At 40.3% G+C, this 23,159-nt stretch overlaps 1 pseudogene; it reads right to left on the bottom strand.

Moving 5' to 3' along the window:
* Positions 1-2,688: 2,688 nt before the first annotated feature.
* On the bottom strand, positions 2,689-7,325 carry LOC113893509 (annotated as a pseudogene).
* Positions 7,326-23,159: the final 15,834 nt, after the last annotated feature.

Below are 23,159 nucleotides of genomic sequence, written 5' to 3' on the forward strand. Positions count from 1 at the left end.
GGACTGCAAGGAGATCCAACCAGTGCATTCTGAAGGAGATCAGCCCTGGGATTTCTTTGGAAGGAATGATGGGAAAGCTGAAACTCCAGTACTTTGGCCACCTCATGTGAAGAGTTGACTCATTGGAAAAGACTCTAATGCTGGAGGGATTGGGGGCAGGAGGAGAAGGGGACGACAGAGGATGAGATGGCTTGATGGCATCACTGACTCGATGGACGTGAGTCTGAGTGAACTCCGTGAGTTGGTGATGGACAGGGAGGCCTGGCGTGCTGCAATTCATGGGGTCGCGAAGAGTTGGACATGACTGAGCGACTGAACTGAACTGAAGATAATCATAGGTTACAGTGGGAAGAGTTACAGGAAATGTTAACTCCATCTTGAAGTATTAGACATGGATTGCTGGTAGAAATGGTCTCCAAATAAAAATTCAGGAAAAAAGAAAGAGGAGACTGGAGAGAGTTCAAATAGAGACATCATTAAGGAGAGAAGGACTAGCACATGGGAATTTCCACAGGGAATTTAAGCATAGCCTTTTGTGAAACGTACAACTAGATAAGTTTGATGAAAAGAAAAAAAGGAGACATAAATTAGTTGCCTGATGCTGTAGACTGACCTGTTTATCATTATGGTGTATTATATCTTGATAGTGTCCAGAATCATTATACAGATGGGATAGGGCAAGAAATTAGGTAAATTGTATGATTTGCTACTGGAAATATCAGAAAGATTCTCATACACTTAAATTTTATTATGAGGCCAAAAGAGATTGATTGATAGGATTAATGTTACAGTAGTAATTTGATAGTGAATATATATAAGAATATATACATATATAACTATCTTGTTCCTCATCAAGCATTTACCTGTTAGCTTTCACATCTAGTGAGATTTTCTAACTCCATCGTTATGTCTATGCTTTTTAGTTCATACATGACTATGAACTAGTTTTCCTTTATATATTCATTCACTTTTACATCAAGCATTTTTATCTTATTCTATGAAAAATAAAACACTGCTTTATTTATCATGTGATTGTCAATTCAACTGGATTTTATGTATTCATTCCTAGATGTATTCAACTGGAACCCTTTTAAACTTGTGCATTCCATTTCTCTCCCTTGAATCTTGTTTGGTCCTGTGACTAGTCTGGTGAATAGAATGTGGTAGAGATATTGAGTCTAAGACTCTGGATTCTTGCATGATTCTATTCTCTTCCTTGGAGCCCCATGATCTTCCCAAAATACTATCTAGAGAATAAAGCACCATCTAGAAGAGATCTCAGTTATCTTAGTAAGGAGTCATTAAACTACTAAAATTGTGAATGAAGCCTAACTAGATAAGAAGACTTGGGCATCCTTAACGACAATCCTATGAACCCAGCCTAGATCAGCTGATGTCTGCTAAAATTGGCAGAAACACCCAGTGACACAGAAACTCAAGTTTAAAACCACTGATCTGGGAATGATTTGTTATTTCATAGTAAATAACTGCAGAATGTGATAGGTGCACATGTGAGGGACTCCAAACAGACAGCTAGGAAAGGGTGCAGGGAAGGAAATCTTTGTAAGAGGAGACACCTAGAACACAGGTCTATAAACGAAAGTCAAAAACATTCCAGTCTGGACGATTGAAGTTTTTGGTGAGAAATGCAAAATTTAGTAAGGTAAAAAATAACCAAATGTAAGACATCTTTCTTTGAGAAATAGTGAAGATTATACCTTCCATTTTTTCAATGTTAAAGATGATCTTTGAGAAATAGTGAAGATTATACCTTCTGTTTTTTCAATGTTAAAGATGATCTTTGAGAGGACAATATGCCTTCATATTGGATTCCTTGTATAGCCCAAGGCTTCCTTGTATTTTGCTTGTTTAATTCTCTTTAAGTCTAGAACTTTATTTTGCTGAGATTTATTGGCTCTTGTTGGTTTAATTTAGCCATATTTATGACTTGCATTGTATTATGTATTTATTCAGCATTAGACTTTCTTTATCAACATAAAGATTACTTTATTGCCTCAGCAGAGTTTATCAGATCATTGCTACCTTGATAATGAATTAATGTAGAGGCTGTGCTTTTCACTTTAGAGAGAATTTAGTGAATCTAAACTTTAAATCTTCGGGCTTTCATGCTTCTTTTACAGGGTATATGTGAATCTCCAGGTTTCTAAACTCATATATTTTCCCCTTCTGTGTTAAAACCCATTACTTTTTGCTCAAATTAACTCATTATTGTTTTCAATAATTAATTCCTGCTTAAGAAGAGTGATTGAAACCATATTTACGTCTTTTGAATGTCTGTACTAGAAAAAAACAATGAATACTATCACTCTATTATTTTCCTATCAATTCAAGAATTCAGTATTTTTTTCACATAAGATTTAATAGTTGATCAGAACCAAGATAGAGTTTAGGACAGCCCATATTCCTAAAAATCTATTTTCATGTTCTCTTGATATGATTCATCATCTTGAAGAAAGGTTATTTTCAACAAGGGTTGAAATGACCTACCATGCTTATGTCAACAAGCTTTGAAAAGATTATTTGGGGTCCAAGATTCAGCAATAACTATAAAAGCATGTTACTATTTCTAGACAATAGACCAGAGTATAGTTAAGAAATGAAGATTGTGACCTTAAGGCCCGCTGCTCTTTTTAAGTTTATATATTTATGCTTTTCTTCAACATTGCTTTACTTCTTTGACATCAATGAAATTCTGTTGATTAAATCTGTAAAAGCTTGTTTCACTTGCTTGTTCCTCAGTGTATAAATGAATGGGTTTAACATGGGGGCAACTGAAGTAGTAATCACTGACACACACTTATTAATTGTCACTTCATCCTTTGCTGAAGGTTTGACATAGATGAAAATACAACTGCCATAGGTGATAGAAACCACAATCATGTGAGAAGAATGGGTAGAAAAGGCCTTCATCTTTTGCTGGGTAGAAGGGAGGTTTATGATGGTCCTGGTGATGTGCATATAAGATATAACTACACACAGAAATGTCAAGATGTCAGTCAACACAGCAAGGACAACAGCCTTCTGTTCTATGAACCATGTGTCTGAACAAGACATCTTTAGCACAGGAGAAGCATCACAGATAAAATGATCAATGACATGATAGTCACAGAATTCCAGATTTAAGCTCAGGCAAAGTGATGGGAATATAACCAGACAACCTGCTATCCAACAGCAACAAACAAATCTTCCACAGACTCTGCTGCCCATGATGGCTGCATAATGTAAGGGTTTGCAGATGGCCACATAGCCATCATAGGATATGATTGCCAGGAGAAAAAATACTTTTGCTCCGAAAAGAATGACAAAAAGTAATTGAGCAGCACAAGCATTATAGGAAATAGTCTTGTCCCCAGTTGATAAGCTGTATAAGAATCTGGGAATGAGGCTGTAATTAATAAGATTTCGAAAAAGAATAAGCATTTAAGGAAAAACTACATGGCAGTTTTAAGGCGAGAATCTACTAAAGTGAGTATAAGGATGGTCAGGTTCCCAGTATACTCAATGTATAGGAAACAAACAGAAACATAAAAATCAGAACCTGCATTGGAGGATCATCTGTCAGTCCCAGGAGTATGAATGTAGATAATGTACAGTTTCTCACTGCTGACTTGTGCTTCTCCTCAAACTCCTCAGAAATTCACGTGACATTGAACTGAGAAAACCTGTATGAAATCATGAGGCCATGGCCACTGGTTAAAATAAAATCCAATCAAGTCAATGAATAGTCCTTTTCCTCTTTGATGTGTCAGTGACCTGCCAAAACTTTGGAATTTTCAGTTTTTTTGATGTGCATTACAGAAATCCTCCAGATCATGTTTTTCTGGAATAAGTTTGCACTAGAGTCCATATTTTCATACCCCCCCCATATGCTCTCTAATCTCTATTTTTCAATTAATCTAAACTCTGTGCTCTATTGTCTGAAATGTATTTAGCTATATAATTAGAAAGGATCATCCATATGATATGATTTTGTGGGTTTTCTAATGACCTTTTGCTCCAATAATTCTTCACTACTCACAGGTTCAAGTGAGCTTGCAAGCTGCTTAAAGTGTGGGTCCCTGTTAAATGCAAATCAATGGCTGAGACTGATATTTTATACAGAGCCTGGAGGCCAAGTGTGCAGTATTTGAATGTTTGTTGTTAATCTAATGAAAAAAGAGTTATTTCATTTTATTTTTGATATCAGGATTATCATGCAAATAACCCACATTGCTTTCCAGTTTTGCTATTTATCTTGAAGCTTCTACATCAGTGTCTGACTTTCCCTGCATTTCACTGTAATAGAACACAATGTTTGATAAGTACTACATAAACAAATTACCTGCCTCAATATTGAGTAAATTAGTATCAGTGAAAAAACCCTGAAGAATTTAACCTCAATTGATTGTACTTCCAAAGTCATGAAAGACATGGGAGACAGGATGAAACACAGGTTGGAGGAGACCAAGGACACATGACAACTCTGTTTCAAGTAGTAACTTGAATCCTGCAACAGAAAATTGACATTAGTGGATAAAGTGGGAAAATCCAAATCAAATTTATATTTGATTTAATTATTTTAATATTATTATTTTATTTTTTCAATTAACCCTCCTCTCCACTCAGACCCTTCAAGCCAGAGCCACAAAGCTTCTCTTTCCAATGCCTCTAGGGACTCTCAGTGAGCAATGAGGTTGGCCAGCAGGTTGCACATGCTCAGTCCCCAGGCATCAGTTTCTCCGGTAGGGATCTAGCATGTGGCTCCATTGCTACAGCCCTGGTCTGGGCACCTAGAGAGTGAGGGACTTGCTGTGGAGATGGTGGAATCTTTGCTGTCTGCCCACGACCTGGACCCATCCTTACATCTGTAAGTTATTAGTTATTAGTATTTGTATACAGTGTTAATTCCTCAGTATTAATAATTCCATTAAGATTATGCAAACTGCTACTATTAGGGAGAGATGGGTGAAGGATATCCGGGAACTGTCTGTGCTATATTTTCAGTTCTTCTGTAAGTAAAAAGTTATTTCATAATGAAAAACTGACAAAACAGGAATAAAAAAGAAAGAAAATGGGTAAAGCACCAGCAATCATTGAGCACTTTCCATATGCCAGGCAGTAGGCTGAGGCAAGTCTTTACATGGATTATTTGTCTGGAATAATACATCCTCTCTTCCAATCGTTTGTTCTTCTTTAGCTGTATTTTGGCTGATGTCCATTTTATTCTATCTATAAGTATATAGGATATCATTTGAAATGAATTTTGACAGTTAAAGCTGTGGATTAATATTAATCAGCAATATCTGAATTGCATGGATTCTGTCTATACCTAAAAGCCAAACTTATAATGTCAACTAATAAGACCCAACTAATAAGACTCCAAAATTGGAGATTTTGACCCCCTAATAGTACACTCTTGTGATGAGGAAGTCCTCCTTTAGAAAGAAATGTTACCTATGAAACAGATCCTCAAAGTGCTTTCACCACAGGGGGACATTCACTTTACACACCAAAAGAGCATCTACAAGTTTGAGTGGAGTCTGTTTCATGATATGACTCTGTTCATTACCAGCTTCCCACCCCTACTCTTTCCTTCACTAGACTGATATGGAACTTGTAGGTTTTTCAACTTTTGGCTTAGGATCACTTCCTGCAAGAAAAAAAAAAAAAATCTTGAAAATTCATTGTGTAAGTTATTTGACTCTCTTTTTTGCCCCTCTAGATCACTATGCTTAAGTCTTTGTTACCACTAAATATGTGACTGTAATTTTATTGATATTGGATTATGTCTTGTTCATTGAGAATCCACAGCAGCTAGCCCTATTTAGGAAAAGGCAATGGCACCCTACTCCAGTACTCTTGCCTGGAAAATCCCATGGACGGAGGAGCCTGGTGGGCTGCAGTCCGTGTAGTCGCTGTGAGTTGGACACGACTGAGCGACTTCACTTTCACTTTTCACTTTCACGCACTGGAGAAGGAAATGGCAATCCACTCCACTGTTATTGCCTGGAGAATCCCAGGGATGGCGGAGCCTGGTGGGCTGCTCTCTATGGGGTCGCACAGAGTCGGACACAACTGAAGTGACTTAGCAGCAGCAGCAGCAGCAGCAGCAGCAATGGCACCCCACTCCAGTATTCTTGCCCGGAAAATCCCATGGATGGAGGAGCCTGGTAGGCTGCAGTCCATGGGGTCGCAAAGAGTCCGACACGACTGAGCAACTTCACTTTCACTTTTCAGTTTCATGCATTGAAGAAGAAAATGGCAACCCACTCTAGCGTTCTTGCCTGCAAAATCCCAGGGACGGAGGAACCTGGTGGGCTGCTGTCTGTGGGGTCTCACAGAGTCGGACACAAGCCCTATTTAAAGTTTGTCAAGAGCTCAATAAATATATTTGTTGTAAAATTAATAAATTTTATATGTACAGTTGTGACTCAGAATAAGCAGTTTATCAGTTAGTGAAATTTCCGTTCTCTTTTTGGTCCATTTTTTAACAGAAGTATGTAATCCCAAGACGGTTCCCCAATTTTTTCCTAAAAACAGTCAATTGAATTCTTCTGTGTTTTAGCTTCATTGAAGTATAAATGATATTAAAATGTACATTCATTATATATGCCATATATAATCTCTGTTGTCAATTCCACTTCATTTTAAAAATGAGATCTTTAAGATATTAAAATAATTATTAATAATTAATTAATAAACTTATTAAATTAAAAAAATAATAAAATAAATAAAATAATTATTTACTTTCTGGCAGTACACAAAATGCTACCTGATATACCTAGTCCTAGACCAAAAAAAAGTTATTTAAAATTTTTTTTGATCAAAAAATATTATATATGTTGCATTCTCTGATTACTCAGGGCTTCCCAGGTGGCTCATTGGTAAAGAATCTGCCTCCAATGAAAGAGACTCAAGAGAAGCAGGTGTGATCCCTGGGTCAGGAAGATTTCCTGGGGTAGGAAATGGCAACCACTCCAGTATTCTTGCCTGGAAAATTCCACTGATAGAAGAATCTGGCAGCTACATTCTATGGGGTAACAAAAAGTCCAACAAGACTGAGCACATAACACACGCACATGCACACACACACCCACAGACACACACACTCTGATTACTTCCATAACAGCTAAATGAAATGTTTTCTATCCTTCAGTTGTTATCTAGATACCTCATCACTTTCCTATGTTACTGAATCAAAAGGCATTTGACACAGAGGCTTCACTTAAATGGTTACCTGGAGTTTCACTTGGTTGCCTTACAGAATTCCCGTTCTTATCATTAATAAAGGTAAATTTAAGCTCTTGCTTGGTACCTACTCCCATTTAGCCTAAAGTGTTTATAGAAAAACAGAAAAAAAAAAAGAAAAAGTTTTGCCTAAAAGTTAGCCTCCCCACCTCAACAGGAGCTTAAAGGTCATACAGAAACAACACAGCATTTCCAGTGGTTGGAAAAGAATGAATTGTCTCTGCAGTCTAGATGCCTCCACTTAGTGCTATTACCCCAACTCCAGGTATCTGACTCTCTCAAGGAGCTAACCTGTGTGTCCTGAGGAAAGAGACTAATCTTTTATTCCAAATTTATCACTATTTTTTTCAGTCCTTGGTATTTCACCTTCTTAACACTTCAACGAAACTAATTGACACTTATACTGATATAGATGTTAAAATACTGAATTTTCATTACAATATGAAAGACTATTAGGGGATGGAGTCACTGACTTGTAAGCAAATAAGTCACTCAATTCACGTATATTACACACAGATTTGTTTAAAATGAGGGAGAGCTTATGGCAGAGAACATGTAGGTGCATTTCTCTAAACTTCCTTTGTATTTAGATGAACTTCACCATATTGATACATAAAAACAGCTTATCAATGGTTGCCCTATATTTGCCAAACATATTAAGAGGCCGCACTTTATAAGTAGTTGTTGAAACCTTTCATAAAATATTAAAATGACAAATCATATGAGTTATTTCAGTAGAGATACTTACCTCAGAGGAAAGCATCATTCTAGAATTCAGAAAAGGGACAGGAAATGATTTAAAAATATTTCTTTGATAGTCGTAACCTCTGATGTTCCCTGAACCCCAAAGTTGCAAAGGGTGAAAAAAGAAGTCACCCAGGAAGGTCTTATGGTGGACAGAGAGGAGGGTGGTCTCTGCCCATTCTTAGGAGCAGAGACTCCTACTCACAGAGGGCTCTGCTGCTGATGAGTTTTCAGTAAGTTGTCCTCCACCCACACAAGATGAAGATTTTTCTCAACAGAAGGCCTGCCTCCCACTGAATCCCTGAAGTCTTTACTCTGGAACTGCAGAGCTAACAGTAGTTTAAATGGCTAGGTAGGGATCTCTCTCTGTTCTTGGGAAAGTTGATATTCTGATATTTCTGGCAGAGGAACATATTTCTAAACTGACAGAATTACCCTTTAAAAAAATTGACCCAATTTTCAATTAAGTGAAACAAAGCAAACGTGTCTTAAATGTTACTAATGAGTCTCTTGTGTAATAGACTTCGGTGACAGATAAGAGAACACAGGCCTGGGGAAAATGTCCTCAGAGAGGTGCCTGTAAATAACATTAGCATCAGAGGAGGCCAGGTATGCAATAATTAGTATCAGATTATAAGACAAAAGGTAAACATCTGTTATTTTATTTTAAAATTTTGTGAGGCATCTTAAGATGATAATGACAATGTTTCCAGTTTATTAAACTTGTAATATTTGTAATTAATGGTTGAATGTGGGCTTCCCTTAAAGCTCAGTTGGTAAAGAATCCGCCTACAATGCAGGAGACCCAGATTCGATTCCTGGGCTGGGTGAATCCCCTGGAGAAGGAAATGGCAACCCACACAAGTATTCTTGCCTAGAGAATCCCAAGGACTATAGCCTGCCAGGCTCCTCTGTCCATAGGGTTGCAAGAGTCAGACACGACTTAGCAACTAAACTATCACCAATGGTTGAAAGTGAAAGTCAAAGTCACTCAGTTGTATCAGACGCTTTGCTCCCCATGGACTATACAGTCCAAAGAATTCTCCAGGCCAGAATGCTGGAGCAGGTAGCCTTTCCCTTCTCCAGGGTATCTTCCCAACCCAGGGATCAAGCCCAGGTCTCCTGCATTGCAGGCGGATTCTTTACCAGCTGAGATAACTGAGCCTCAGGGGAAGCCCAAGAATACTGGAGTGGGTAGCCTATCCCTTCTCCAGCGGATCTTCCCTACCCAGGAATCGAACTGGGGTCTCCTGAATTGCAGGTGAATTCTCTACCAACTGAACTATCAGGGAAGCACAATTAAATGTCAGTGTAAACAATTCACATAATAATAGAGAAAAAATATTTTATCCAAAGAAAAGGCAAAGTGAAAATGTACTGTTGATAGTTTTCAGATATACCTTCCAGATCTTTATGATTCTTCTGTTTATACATTTCATGGGCCTTTTTAAAAAACTGAAGTATAGGTGATTTACTGTTGTATTAATTTCTGCTGTAAAGTGGTTCAGTTATACACACATATGCAAACTTTTTCATATTTTTTTTCCATTATGGTTTATCATAGGATATAGTTCCCTGTGCTATAAATAGGACCTTGTTGTTTATCCATTCTATGTATATACTAGTTTGTGTCTGCTAATCCCAGACTCTTGTACTATCCTTCTCCCACTCTTCTCCCCACTTGAAAACCATGTCTGCTCTCTGTGTATGTCTGTTTTTATATGGGAGATAAGTTCATAGGTGTTATATTTTTAATTCCACATATAAGTGCTATCGTATGGTATTTGTCTTTCTCTTTCTGACTTACTTCACTTAGTATGATAATCTCCATCTACATCCGTGTTGCTGCATATGGCATTATTTCATTTTTTATGACTAAAATCTAATTGGATATATATGCTACATCTTCTTTATCCATTCGTTTGTTAGTGGACATTTAGGTTGTTTCTCGTGGGCCTTTTTAGTTCTATATTTATTTATGATCTTATTCTATTTCATTTACATTTTAATACACATTTTTATATTTATGTTTACATATATTTTATATTTATTCATGTTCATGTATTTTTATTTCAGTTTGTTTTATAGAAACATTTTTAAATGCTTTCTCTATGAAAAGTGAAAGTCACTCAGTTGTGTCCTACTCTTTGCAACCCCATGGACTGTAGCCTGCCAGGCTCCTCTGTCCATGAAATTCTCCAGGCAAGAATACCAGAGTGGGTAGCTGTTCCCTTCTCCAGGGGATCTTCCTAACCCAGGGATCGAACCCAGGTCTCCCACATTGTGGTCAGATTCTTTACCATCTGAGCCACCAGGGAAGCCCAATGTTCTAAATCTGGTTAATAGCCTCTGTATGTGCATGCTAAGTCGCTTCAGTTGTGTCCAACTCTTTTCAACTCTATTTAGACGGTAGCCCACCAGGCTCCACTGTCCATGGGGACTCTCCAGGCAAGAATATTGGAGTGGATTGCCATTTCCTTCTCCAGGGGATCTTCCTGACCCAGGGATAGAACCCACATCTCTTATGTCTCCTGCATAGGCAGGTGGGTTTTTTACCACTAGCGCCACCTGGGAAAAGCTAAATTTTAATCATTTGGTCACACTCCAGGGCATGTGAGATCTTAGTTCCCTGACCAGGGATCAAGCCCATGGCCCCTGCCCTGACAGCTCAGAGTCTTAACCATTGAACCACCAGGGAAGTCCCTAGTGCTTTGATTTTAATATGTCTGTGTGTAATTTTCTTTGAACATCACTTTTATGAGTTGATTAAACTTCTTAAATATATAAATTTACTTCTATCCTAACATTTTGGAAAATTTCCAGCCATAAATTATTCTTGCCTTTTTTCTGTCCCATTCTCACCTTCTCTTCCTCTTGTATCCAAGTTACACATATGATAGACTTCAACATTGACCATTGGCCCCAGTATCTTTGTAAATTAAAAAGTTCACTTCTCCCTTTTATAAGGATTATACAGTTTCTATTGTTGTAATTTTCAGTTTATCACCTTTTTCTTCTGAAATCTTTATCCAATAATTAAGCCCAAAGTGTGACTTTCTTCAGAAACATACAGCATTTTTTCATTTCTAACATTTTCCTTTTAATACTACATGTTTTCTCTTTCTATTCTGAGAAATCTTTGATTTTCATGATCTTCCTTTATCTCATAGCACAGTTGTATAGATTGATTTAAAATCTCTGTGTAATTCTAACAATATCTGAGTCCTCAGGACTTGGCACCTGCAAGATGTCACTTCAGTAAATTATTTTTTTTTTTTTTTGAATAGGTCACATTTTACCCATTCTTTATATAGTCTGTGGTTTTGGATTCTATCCTCATGTTTTGAATATTATACTACATAAACTCTGAATTCTATTTTATTCACCTGGAAAATGTGAATGATTTTTTTTAAGCTAGCAATAAATTATTTGAGACTCAAACTACAAGCTTAGTCTTGTCTTATGTTGTATGGCTGAACATTCAGTTTAGTAATTTAAACCTTTGCTAAAACGGTTTTTCTTTGTTGCTGTTGTTGTTTGAGCCATGGGTCTCTGGTTCAGGGTTCATCTTGAAATATGCATATGCTTATATATGTTATTAAGGTCTGCTCTTCTCCAACTCTCTCATGAATTCCTGCATTCGTGTCAGACCTGCCCAGAGACCTTACCATGTATCCTGTTATTATATAGCACATTCTGCTAATGACATTTAGTTTCAGTTGGTTGATGGGTTATTGGGACATTTTATATCCTTATTGACTATCTGTCTAGTATTTCTATCTGCTACTGAGTGAGTAGTACTTAATTTTCCAACTGTAAATGTAGATTTTTTAAATTTTTCACTTATTATGTTATTTTTTTTTTGCTACATGTACTTTGAAGTTCTCTTTTTAGATGCTTTATTAGGTTGCTCCCTGGAGGAAGGCATGGCAACCCACTCCAGTATTCTTGCCTGGAGAATCCCATAGACAAAGAACCCTAGTGGGCTACAGTCGATGGGGTCACACAGAGTCAGATACGACTGGAGAGACTTGGCACCTTCACACTCATTAGTTTGCTTTCATAGCAATATAACACAATGGTAGAATAAGACAACAGAAATACATTGTCTAACAGTTCTGGATGCTAGAATTCACAAATCAAGATATCAGTTTCTACTGAAGAAGAGGAAGCTGAGGAAGTGGCTCTTCCGTGCCTCTCTCTGAGCTATTGGTGCAATCGGTGTCTTTCGTGTTCCCTCACCACATATCTCTAGTTTCTGCCTCCATTATCACCTGGCCATCTTCTTCCTTCATGTTTCTGTCTTTATATCATCTTCTCATTATGTGTGTCTGTCTTGCATCAAAATTTACCCTTTTAATAAGACCGCTTGTGATACTGGAACAGAGCCCAGCCTAACAACCTCATCTTAACTTGGTAGAAGGTAGAGCTGGAGAAGAGGAGCTAGGGCTGGAGCCAGGTATGAGATAGGGTTTCTCTTCTGCTCAGAGGCCATCATTGCCTATTGGGAGTTGGGTCAGGTCCCAAGTTCCTGACGCAAAAGGCCCAAGGGTTGGGTCTTAGCTGGCTCATTCCCTATAAGTTTGGTCTTGCTTCTTTTCCATTCCTACCCAGTTCTGCATGGATCTGTTTTGCAACCTTGGTTGTACATGACTCCTGCCTGTCTCCAGTTAACCTTCACAATGAGAATCTTTCTATATGTTGTGTTTTCAATGTGATCCTAGTTGAGGAGGTGAGTTCCATGTCCTCCAACTTTGCCATATGGAAACACAAGTTTGAAACGTTTTTAAGTTTGTATTTCTATTTCCAGTTTTTTAAGGAATAGAAATACAAACTTAAAAACGTTTCAAACTTGTGTTTCCATATGGCAAAGTTGGAGGACATGGAACTCACCTCCTCAACTAGGATCACATTGAAAACACAACATATAGAAAGATTCTCAGGAAGATTTGGGAGAATGGCAATGAAACATGTAAAATATCATGTAGGAAACGAGTTGCCAGTCCAGGTTCGATGCACGATGCTGGATGCTTGGGGCTGGTGCACTGGGACGGCCCAGAGGGATGGTATGGGGAGGGAGGAGGGAGGAGGGTTCGGGATGGGGAACACATGTATACCTGTGGTGGATTCATTTTGATATTTGGCAAAACTAATACAATTATGTAAAGTTTAAAAATAAAATAAAATTGGAAGAATAAAAAAAAAAAAAAAGTTTGTATTTCTATACATCCTTGCCAATATTCATCATTTTTGGACTTTTTTGAAGATTAGTCATCCTGAAACCTAGGAGGTGTTCCAGGTATTGCTATGGGTTCTTCTTATTTTAAATGTAAGCAATAATTTGAGAATGAAGAATAAGTTGTTCCTCATCAAATTATTTTTATATTGGTTTTCACCTATAGAGATTTTCTAATTCCATCATTACATCTATGTTTGTTGGTTCACATGTGACTATAAGAAAAGTTTTTGTAGTTTTTATATATTTATTCATTTCACATCATATTTTTATCTTATTCTATGAGTTATAAAGCATAGCTTTGTTTCTCATATGATTCTCATTTTGTTCTAGATGTGTTCAACAAGAAACCTTTAAGCTTGTGCTCTGTCTTTTTGATAAGCTTCCATCATTTAAAAAATAATTTAATAAACTCAAGAAGTTTAAAACTGCATCCTGTGCTGAATTCTAGATTCTTTTCACATCCACTTCAATCCAATGTATTGATCCAGAGTTAAACTGAAAGAAGAAAAATAAATTTGGTGTGGGAGTAAACCAAACTGATGCTGTGAAAATATTTAAAGAATTTTTGAAAATATTTCAAAAATTTGTGAAAATATTTAAAGAATTCAAGTAAGAAATGTCACATTAGCCCATGTACATATTGATGTTAATCTAGGACAAAGGAGGCAAAATATACAACAGAGAAACAACTGCATGTAAAGAATGAAATTATAACATTCTCTAATACCACATGCCGGGGTCTAGCCCCAGCAGGATCCAGGGGTACCCTCAGGATGACGACCTAGGCGAAAGGATAGCAAAGCAGAGAGCAGGGCTTGATCTCCCTTGATAAGCACAGAAAGCCAATAAAGTGTCTGGCACGGAACTTGTTCTGTTCATGGAGGCCACAGGCGCCCTCTCGGTGGGGTGAGGATGCAAGACGCCCCCTCCCTAGTGAAGATGCAGGGCACCTTCTCGATCGGGTCTTAGAAGCCCAGGCAAAAAAGTGAACTCAGAGAGCCCCTGTGCCCCCAAGGAGTCATCCTGAAGGAAGAATAGAGAGAGAAAAGGAGGGAAAAGGAAAAAAAAGAACGACATGGGGAGACCAAGTTATGGGTGAGCAAGGCCCACAACTTTATTTTCAAAAGGAACTTTTATACCTTGACTTATACAAAGAGGGAAATGAAAGATGCAAAGTCATACAGAGTCAGCCCAAATATTAAATCTGTTTATCAAAACCAGGATTTTTTCTGCACACCTTTCCCATAAACAATGTTGTGTACAATATCTTCTGGCCTTTGGGGCCTGTGGACATTTTATGACCCTCTTTTGATAAAGGCTGCTCACCCAGAAAACTTGTTTTCCCTTTAAGTGCTTTTTCTTTATATTTCTAATCTATGTCAGCCTCAGAAAGTGCTAAACAGAGTTACATTCTAACAGAGCTAAGGTGCAGTAAGTTACAACAAAGAAAGAACCAATTAGCTCAAAGGTCTGATGTGGTTAATTCCAAGGCTGCTACTTGTTTTTCTTACATTCCAACTATGTTAACTAATGCACTGCCAGGTGCACAATGGATAAGGGATATGGGAACTTGGCAGCAAGCATTGGCTTAGCAATGAAATCCTACACAAGCACTACTCTATATTTCTTTGAAAGGCTCTATATTTCTAGAATGCTTTAGGCTTCCCGTGTCTCTAATGGTTGGGAGGCTGTGAACAGTCACATGCGTAGCTGCAAGAGTCTAGATAAGCCTGTCAGGCAAGCTAGAAAGCCATCAGAGGGGTGCCCAGGAGACTTATTAACTAAAGCCCTAAGTTGATTTTTTTCCAGAGAAAGGTGATCGGGGATAGCCCCCTGTTAATGACAGAAGAGTTGGTGGAAGGCATAATATAATAAACAGACAGATTTTGGTTTTGGGATAGATGCTCGACCAGATTCAGGGGGTCCCTTGAGGCCTGATCTGCCTTTGCCTGTCAGGTCTCTTCCGCATGACCTTTGTCATGGGTGGGATCTCCCGTGGTGGCTATTGGCAACCACACACAAAAGTAGTATTTAAATGCATTAAACACCTAAGGGTAAAACTGGATACTATAAAACTCCTAGAGGAAAATTTAGGCAGAATACTCTGACATAAATCACAACAAGATCTTTTAAACCTGTCTCCTGGAGTAATTAAAACAAAAACAAACAAATGGGACCTAATTAAACTTAGAGTGTTTGCCCAGAAAAGAAAATCACAAGTAAGAAGAAAAGACAACCCTCAGAATGGGAGAAAATATTTGCAAATGAACCATCACAAAGTACTGACCTCCAAAATACATAAGCAGTTTATGCAGTTCAATATCAAAACACAAACAACCCAACCAAAAAAGGAGAGAAGACCTAGACAGACATTTCTTCAAAGACAACACACAGATGGCCAACAAATGCATGAAAAGATGCTTAACATCACTCATTATGAGAGAAATGCAAATCGAAACCACAGTGAGGTGTCACATCACACCAGTCAAATCGTCATCATCAAAAAAAATCTACAAGCAATAAATGCTGGAGAGAATGTAGAGAAAAGGGAAAACTTTTGCTTTGTTCGTGGGAATATAAGTTGATACAACCATTGCGGAGAATAGTGTGGATGCTTCTTAAGAAACTATGAACAAAACTACCATATTACCAACAAATCCCATGACTAGGCTTATACCCTAAGAAAACCGTAATTCAAAAAGACGCTCGTACACTGCTATTCATTGCCATACTATTCACAATAGCCAGGACATGATGGCAACCTATATGTCCATTAAAAGATGAATGAATAAAGAAGTTCAGATCAGACCAGCTCAGTCCGACTCCTTGCGACCCCATGAACCGCAGCATGCCAGGCCTCCCTGTCCATCACCAGCTCCTGGAGTTCACTGAGACTCACGTCCATCGAGTAAGTGATGCCATCAAGCCATCTCATCCTCTGCCGTCCCCTTCTCCTCCTGCCCCCAATACCTCCAAGCATCAGAATTTTTTCCAATGAGTCAACTCTTCGCATGAGGTGGCCAAAGTACTGGAGTTTCATCTTTAGCATCATTCCTTCCAAAGAAATCCCAGGGCTGATCTCCTTCAGAATGCACTGGTTGGATCTCCTTGCAGTCCAAGGGACTCTCAAGAGTCTTCTCCAACACCACAGTTCAAAAGCATCAATTCTTCGGCACTCAGCCTTCTTCACAGTCCAACTCTCACATCCATACATGACCACAGGAAAAACCATAGCCTTGACTAGATGAACCTTTGTTGGCAAAGTAATGTCTCTGCTTTTGAATATGCTATCCAGGTTGGTCATAACTTTCCTTCCAAGGAGTAAGCATCTTTTAATTTCATGACTGCAGTCACCATCTGTAGTGATTTTGGAGCCCCCAAAAATAAAGTCTGACACTGTTTCCACTGTTTCCCCATCTATTTTCCATGAAGTGGTGGGACCGGATGCCATGATCTTCGTTTTTTGAATGTTGAGCTTTAAGCCAACCTTTTCACTCTCCACTTTTACTTTCATCAAGAGGCTTTTGAGTTCCTCTTCACTTTCTGCCATAAGGGTGGTGTCATCTGCATATCTGAGGTTATTGATATTTCTCCTGGCAATCTTGATTCCAGTTTGTGTTTCTTCCAGTCCAGCGTTTCTCATGATTTACTCTGCATATAAGTTAAATAAACAGGGTGACAGTATACAGCCTTGACGAACTCCTTTTCCTATTTGGAACCAGTCTGTTGTTCCATGTCCAGTTCTAACTGTTGCTTCCTGGCCTGCATACAAATTTCTCAAGAGGCAGATCAGGTGGTCTGGTATTCCCATCTCTTTCAGAATTTTTCACAGTTTATTGTGATCCACACAGTCAGAGGCTTTAGCATAGTCAATAAAGCAGAAATAGATGTTTTTCTGGAATTATCTTGCTTTTTCTATGATCCAGTGGATGTTGGCAATTTGATCTCTGGTTCCTCTGCCTTTTCTAAAACCAGCTTGAACATCAGGAAGTTCACGGTTCATATATTGCTGAAGCCTGGCTTGGAGAATTTTGAGCATTACTTTACTAGCGTGTGAGATGAGTGCAATTGTGCGGTAGTTTGAGCATTCTTTGGCATTGGCTTTATTTAGGATTGGAATGAAAACTGACTTTTTCCAGTCCTGTGGCCACTGTTGAGTTTTCCAAATGTGCTGGCATATTGAGTGCAGCACTTTCACAGCATCATCTTTCAGGATTTGAAAGAGCTCAACTGGAATTCCATCACCTCCACTAGCTTTATTCATAGTGATGCTTTCTAAGGCCTACTTGACTTTACATTCCAGGATGTGTGGCTCTAGGTCAGTGATTACACCATCGTGTGTATGTATATACAATGAAATATTACTCAACCATGGAAAAGAATGAAATTGGGTCATTTAGTGGTGTGGAAGAACCTATACTCTGTCACTGAGTGAAACAAGTCAGGAGGAGAAAAACAAATATCACACATTAATACATATGTGGAATCTAGAAAAATGGTACTGATGAATCTATTTGCAGGACAGAACTAGAGACACAGATGTGACGAATGAACATGTGGACACAATGAAGGAAAGAGGGGGTGGAACAAATTGAGACAGTAGCATTAACATGTATCCCCTACTATGTGTAAAATAGGTAGCTCGTGGGAAGCTGCTATACAGCACAGGGAGCTCAACTCAGTACTCTGTTGAACAGTAGGCTAGGAAATGGGTTTTGGAAAGAGGCTTAAGAGGAAGGGGATAGCTGATGCAAGCTGTTGTACAGTAGAAACTAACACAACATTTTAAAGCAATTATACTTGATATTAAAAAAACATTTAAAAAAAAAAAAAAAAAAGGATCCAGCTGAAGTGGTTAGTATCCTCCAGTTAGAGCTGCTAGAATCTAAATAAGGACAGCTGGAATCTGAACAGAAGTTCCCCCGGTATCTTTGGCTAACTGAACACATGCAGAGCAAGTGTAGTCCGTGTTCACCAGTGATAAGGCTGAAAGTTTGACAGAGATAGTAGGGGCCAAACAGTCAGTGGGCTTGGAGTTTTGGCCCAGCCAAAGTAAAGACAACTTATGAATGAATATCTTCTCAACCACAGGCTTCCAGTTGAACACTGGGAGAGCCACTTAAAAGTCAGGACTACATTCTGGGCAAGTGTCAAAAATATTAAAGCCTGAGGGTAAAATCAATCCACAGTTCTTCTCATAAACAAAGTTTTATTGGATCATGTTCACTCCAACTCATTTGCTTAATATCTAAGACTGCTTTTAACAATAAAGTTGAGCAATTTTAACAGAGACCTCATGGTCCCAAAGGCCAAAACTGTTTACTTTCTGGCTTTTTACAGAAAATGTTTGCCCACCTCTGGTGTGGAAATAGGGACTTCCCTAGTGGCTCATCAGTTAAGATTCCACCTGCAATGCAGGAGAGTAGTTTGATCCCTGGGTTGGGAAGATCTCCTGGAGGAGGTCATGGCAGCCTACTCAAGTATTCTTGCCTGGAGAATCCCATGGAATGAAGAGTCTGGCAGGCTACAGTCCATAGGGCCACACAAAGTCAGACATGACTGAAATGACTTCTCATGCAAACAGTATAGAATTTACTTTTGCATTTTGTATTATTTGGGAAGAAATAATGAGAGGTAGTTTTCTAAGCGGCTCATGTTCTCTTCATCTCCCCAGATTTTTCCTGGGAGTTAGCTCTTACACTTTTTTTTCATTGCTTTGCTCAGTTGTTGCCATACCCTCCTTTAGGGGATCTTCCTGACCCAGGAATCAAACTCCTGGTGTCTCCTGTATCTCCTGAATTGCAGGTGGATTCTTTACCAACTAAACTTATGGACCACCTAAAAGAATCCAATTAGCTCATCCCTCTATAATCTTCCCCTTTGCTCCTGAACACTTTGAGGGGTGAGAATTTGGGAAAGACTATATATTCTGTCCACCTAGAGCTCACACTAACAACTATGTTGCTGCTGCTGCTGCTAAGTCGCTTCAGTCGTGTCCAACTCTGTGCGACCTCACAGATGGCAACCCACCAGGCTCCCCCATCCCTGGGATTCTCCAGGCAAGAACACTGGAGTGGATTGCCATTTCCTTCTCCAGTGAATGAAAGTGAAAAGTGAAAGTGAAGTCGATCAGTCGTGTCCGACTCCTAGCGACCCTGTGGACTGCAGCCCACCAGGCTCCTCCACCCATGCGATTTTCCAGCAAGAGTACTGGAGTTCGGTGCCATTGCCTTCTCAGAATAACTATGTTAGATAGTTAGAATAGGAAAAAGGATTCTAGAATGGCGGTGGCTAAAAGACAAGGAAGGGAAAAGCCTACAAAAATAGAAAAAAAGGAAGATCCGAGGACTGGAGTGAGGACCTCAGGTAGAACAAAAAGCACTCCTTGCTAGCCCAATTTACATAGGGCAGGCCCAGGGGGAGGAGAAAAAAACATATAAAAAGGGAGCCAAAGGGACGGGGGTCTCTCTACTGCTCTCTCCCGCTCTCTCCCGCTCTCTCCCACTCTTTCTGCTCTCTCTCTCTCTCTCTCTCTCTCTCTCTCTCTCTCTCTCTCTCTCTCACTCTCTCTCTCTCTTCTGTTCACGTCTTTTGGGTCGGCATGCTCTCACACCTTGAGGATGTATTTTCCTTTATTTTCTAAATGAAACGGAGCTGTAACACTGATTTGTCTGAGAGCTGTGACACGATCTGTCTGGGGGCTGTAATCCTGGTCCGTCACTTCAAATTTTTGCTGTGATGAGACAGAACCGAGGAAATTATATGTTCCTCTGACATCTATGGTGCCCTGACTCCGATGTAACCTGGCTGAAACAACCTTGGCACGCCCCTGCAAGGAGGAGGCCAAGCACAGCAGGAGACCAACTCCAGGAAAGCTCCCACATTGGAAGCTGAATGCGAAGAAAACCCAGTGCAGGGGAAGTGACAAGAAGCCCAGCGTGCTGAAAACCAGGACAGGGAAAAGCGAACTCAGCAGAAAGCTCACACAGCTGTCTCACATTCCAGAAGACCTCCGGTTAAGGTAGGCAGTCCTTGCTCCTGTGGCTGGAAGGACATATATCTAGCAAAATCTTAATTCCTTTACAACCTCTTGTTTCTTGTTTCCTTGAACTACCCTGTGAACAGGCAAGTGTAAGTGGATGCAATTGAGGGACTCTGGAGAGGCTACTTCTCAGTATGTCCCAAAGGCTCCATTATCTGCTGAGCCCCGATAGCTGTTACCCAAGCCAGTGGGGGTTCTCCTATCCTTAATCTTCTTTGTGCCAAGGATCAGGCCAATGAAAACTGTGAGCACAGGTCAGGGATTTAGCAGATTTTCTGGCAGGTTATGAAGGGGATTCCTTGGCAAGTTTTTCCCACTAATTTTTCCTCCCATCCTCCAGCTCCTCTCTCCCGGGACTTGAGCCCTGCCAAAACCCATGATGTCTAGCTTCAGGACCTAATGAATGTCAGGCTCTGATGTCTCATTGCAAAAATTCATGCCCTTGTGCAATGTCATTCTTTCAAAAGTTGTGCCCTGCCTCCTTCCCTCCTGTTTCATGTTCTTTTCCTGAGCCCATCCAGGCTCACAATGTTGCCTCTACAATCTTCTGGAGGGACAACCAGAAAATAGCTGGCCCTTGGGAGGGAAATACTGTATAATATCCAATCCCTCTAGATAATCAGGCCTTCATCTTCCATGTTTCCTACAACATGTGCAACATCAGCATCTCTCAGTGAACCTGCTAGGGTGGGAGACAGGCACACAATGCTTGCTAGAAGTCTATCTGTTGGCACCCCTTCAAAGGCAATTGGGCTTCCAGGGATAATGTTTGCCACTTTGGGGGTTAGCCCTGCAGGCTGTTCGGGCCCAAAACCTTACCATCCTTCTCCTAATGTTACAAGCGTCAGATCAGATCAGATCAGTCGCTCAGTCGTGTCCGACTCTTTGCGACTCCATGAATTGCAGCACGCCAGGCCTCCCTGTCTATCACCAACTCCCGGAGTTCACTCAGACTCACGTCCATCGAGTCAGTGATGCCATCCAGCCATCTCATCCTCTGTCGTCCCCTTCTTCTCTTGCCCCCAATCCCTCCCAGCATCTCCACTCCACTTTTATGGAACATCTGGTTTATTGCCTCTTATCAATTTGTTCTTAAGCCAATTACTAACTCCTACAACCAGGACCCTGCCCCCTTGTGGGCAACATTGCTTCACCCTGCTTATTATTAAAACACATTAATCCCCCTAACAGGGCCAGATAACCCACTCCTTTGTTTTTACTTCTGTTATTACCTAAAGTGGGTCTATGACAATGGAATGTTTACCATTGGAGACACCCTAAACTGCTCTTATAGAGGACTATGGGAGGAAATCAGAAACTTACAATCCTTTATAGTAGTAAGAGGATAAGGCTTATGACTGTTTCACCAGGTTCCCAGTCCCTGGGCACAGGCTTGGATTGCTTTCATCATGATATCTATTCGCATCTGTGGTAAACAAACTGGCAATAAGTTAAAATTGCAACCCCTTAATCCTACCCAGCACTGGTCATGCTGGAGACCTTGGGGATGCCCAACTCCAGCCCAGGGGTTCCAGGAGGTCGATCTGCCTAGGGATCCAGTCCCCAGGAGGTTGTCACACTTCAGCCTACTTGGAGGTCCATCAGCCCAGGATCCCAGGAAGTTGACCTGCCTCAAACTTCCTAGGGATCTTGTCTCTGAGAGGTTGTCATGCCTCAACGTGCTCAGGGATCCACCAGTCCGGGGGAGGGAGGGGGTGAGTGGGAGCTGGGCCCCAGAAGGTCAAAATGCTTTGATCTGCCTAGGGATCTGGTCCTCGAAAGGTTGTCACGCCTCAACCTGCTTGGAGGTCTGCCAGTCCAGGAGTCCCAGGAAGTCAATATGCCTCGACCTGCCCAAGGATTTAGTCTCCAGGAGGCTGCCATGCCTCAGCTTGCCTGAGGATCTGCACCCTGACCCAGGGATGCCCTGCTCTCAGGTTGCAAGAGTACTGGGTAGGATAAGCTTCAGAAAGACTCACCCCTAAAGAAGTCCACCCATGGAAATAGAAGGAAGCCTGTTACTTGTGGGACTGTGCCCAATCTCAGCAATAACTCAGGAGCCCAATGAGAAACCCATGGCCTTTCTAGAAAGGCTAAAAGAGGCCTTACAAAACTTTACTAATCTGGACTTAGACTCTTACAAGGGACAGGTGACTTTAAAGGACAAATTCCTGTCCCAATGTGCATCAGACATCAAGATAAAGTTATAACAGCTGCAGCAGCAGGACCCTGCTGCCTCTTTAGATGAGATGGTCCGGCCAGCCACCAATAACTTTTGTAACAGAGAACAGGAGAGGGAGGCCCAGGAGAGGGAGAAAAAGAAAGAGACAAGGCATGCCCAGATGCTGGCAGCCCTCCAGGGAAGTGCTATGGCAAACCCCAAGTCCTTGAAGGACAAAGCATGAAGCAAATGCCTAATCTGTAGACATACGGGGCATTGGGTCAAAGAGTTTCCACACCTGTGACAAGTCTCCTAAAATGGCTTGTTACAAATACCACAACTGGGACACTGGGTGGCACTCTGCCCTTGGGACCCAAGAGCCTCAAGGTCAAGTGCCAAGCTTTCCCTCACGATGGTTCAACAGGACTGAAGCGGCCTGCTCCAGCCAACCCGCCTGTCACAGATAACCATCATGGGACTGGAGTGAAGGGTGCAACTGGATGTGGCAGGTAGGTCCAAGAATTTCTTGGTAGACACACAGGCTACCTACTCTGTCCTGACCTCCTACTCCAGAGCCTTCTCCTCCCAAACCTATACAATTTTGGGTGCTACAGGAAAAAACATTTACAAAAAGATTCACCTGAACACTTGTTGCTGGGATGGACAAATATTTTCCCACCAGTTTCTAGCGGTCCCTGACTGTCCTCCCTTATTGGGAAGAAATC

Source organism: Bos indicus x Bos taurus, chromosome 5 (genome assembly GCF_003369695.1).
Source record: "Bos indicus x Bos taurus breed Angus x Brahman F1 hybrid chromosome 5, Bos_hybrid_MaternalHap_v2.0, whole genome shotgun sequence".
Taxonomy (NCBI): domain Eukaryota; kingdom Metazoa; phylum Chordata; class Mammalia; order Artiodactyla; family Bovidae; genus Bos; species Bos indicus x Bos taurus.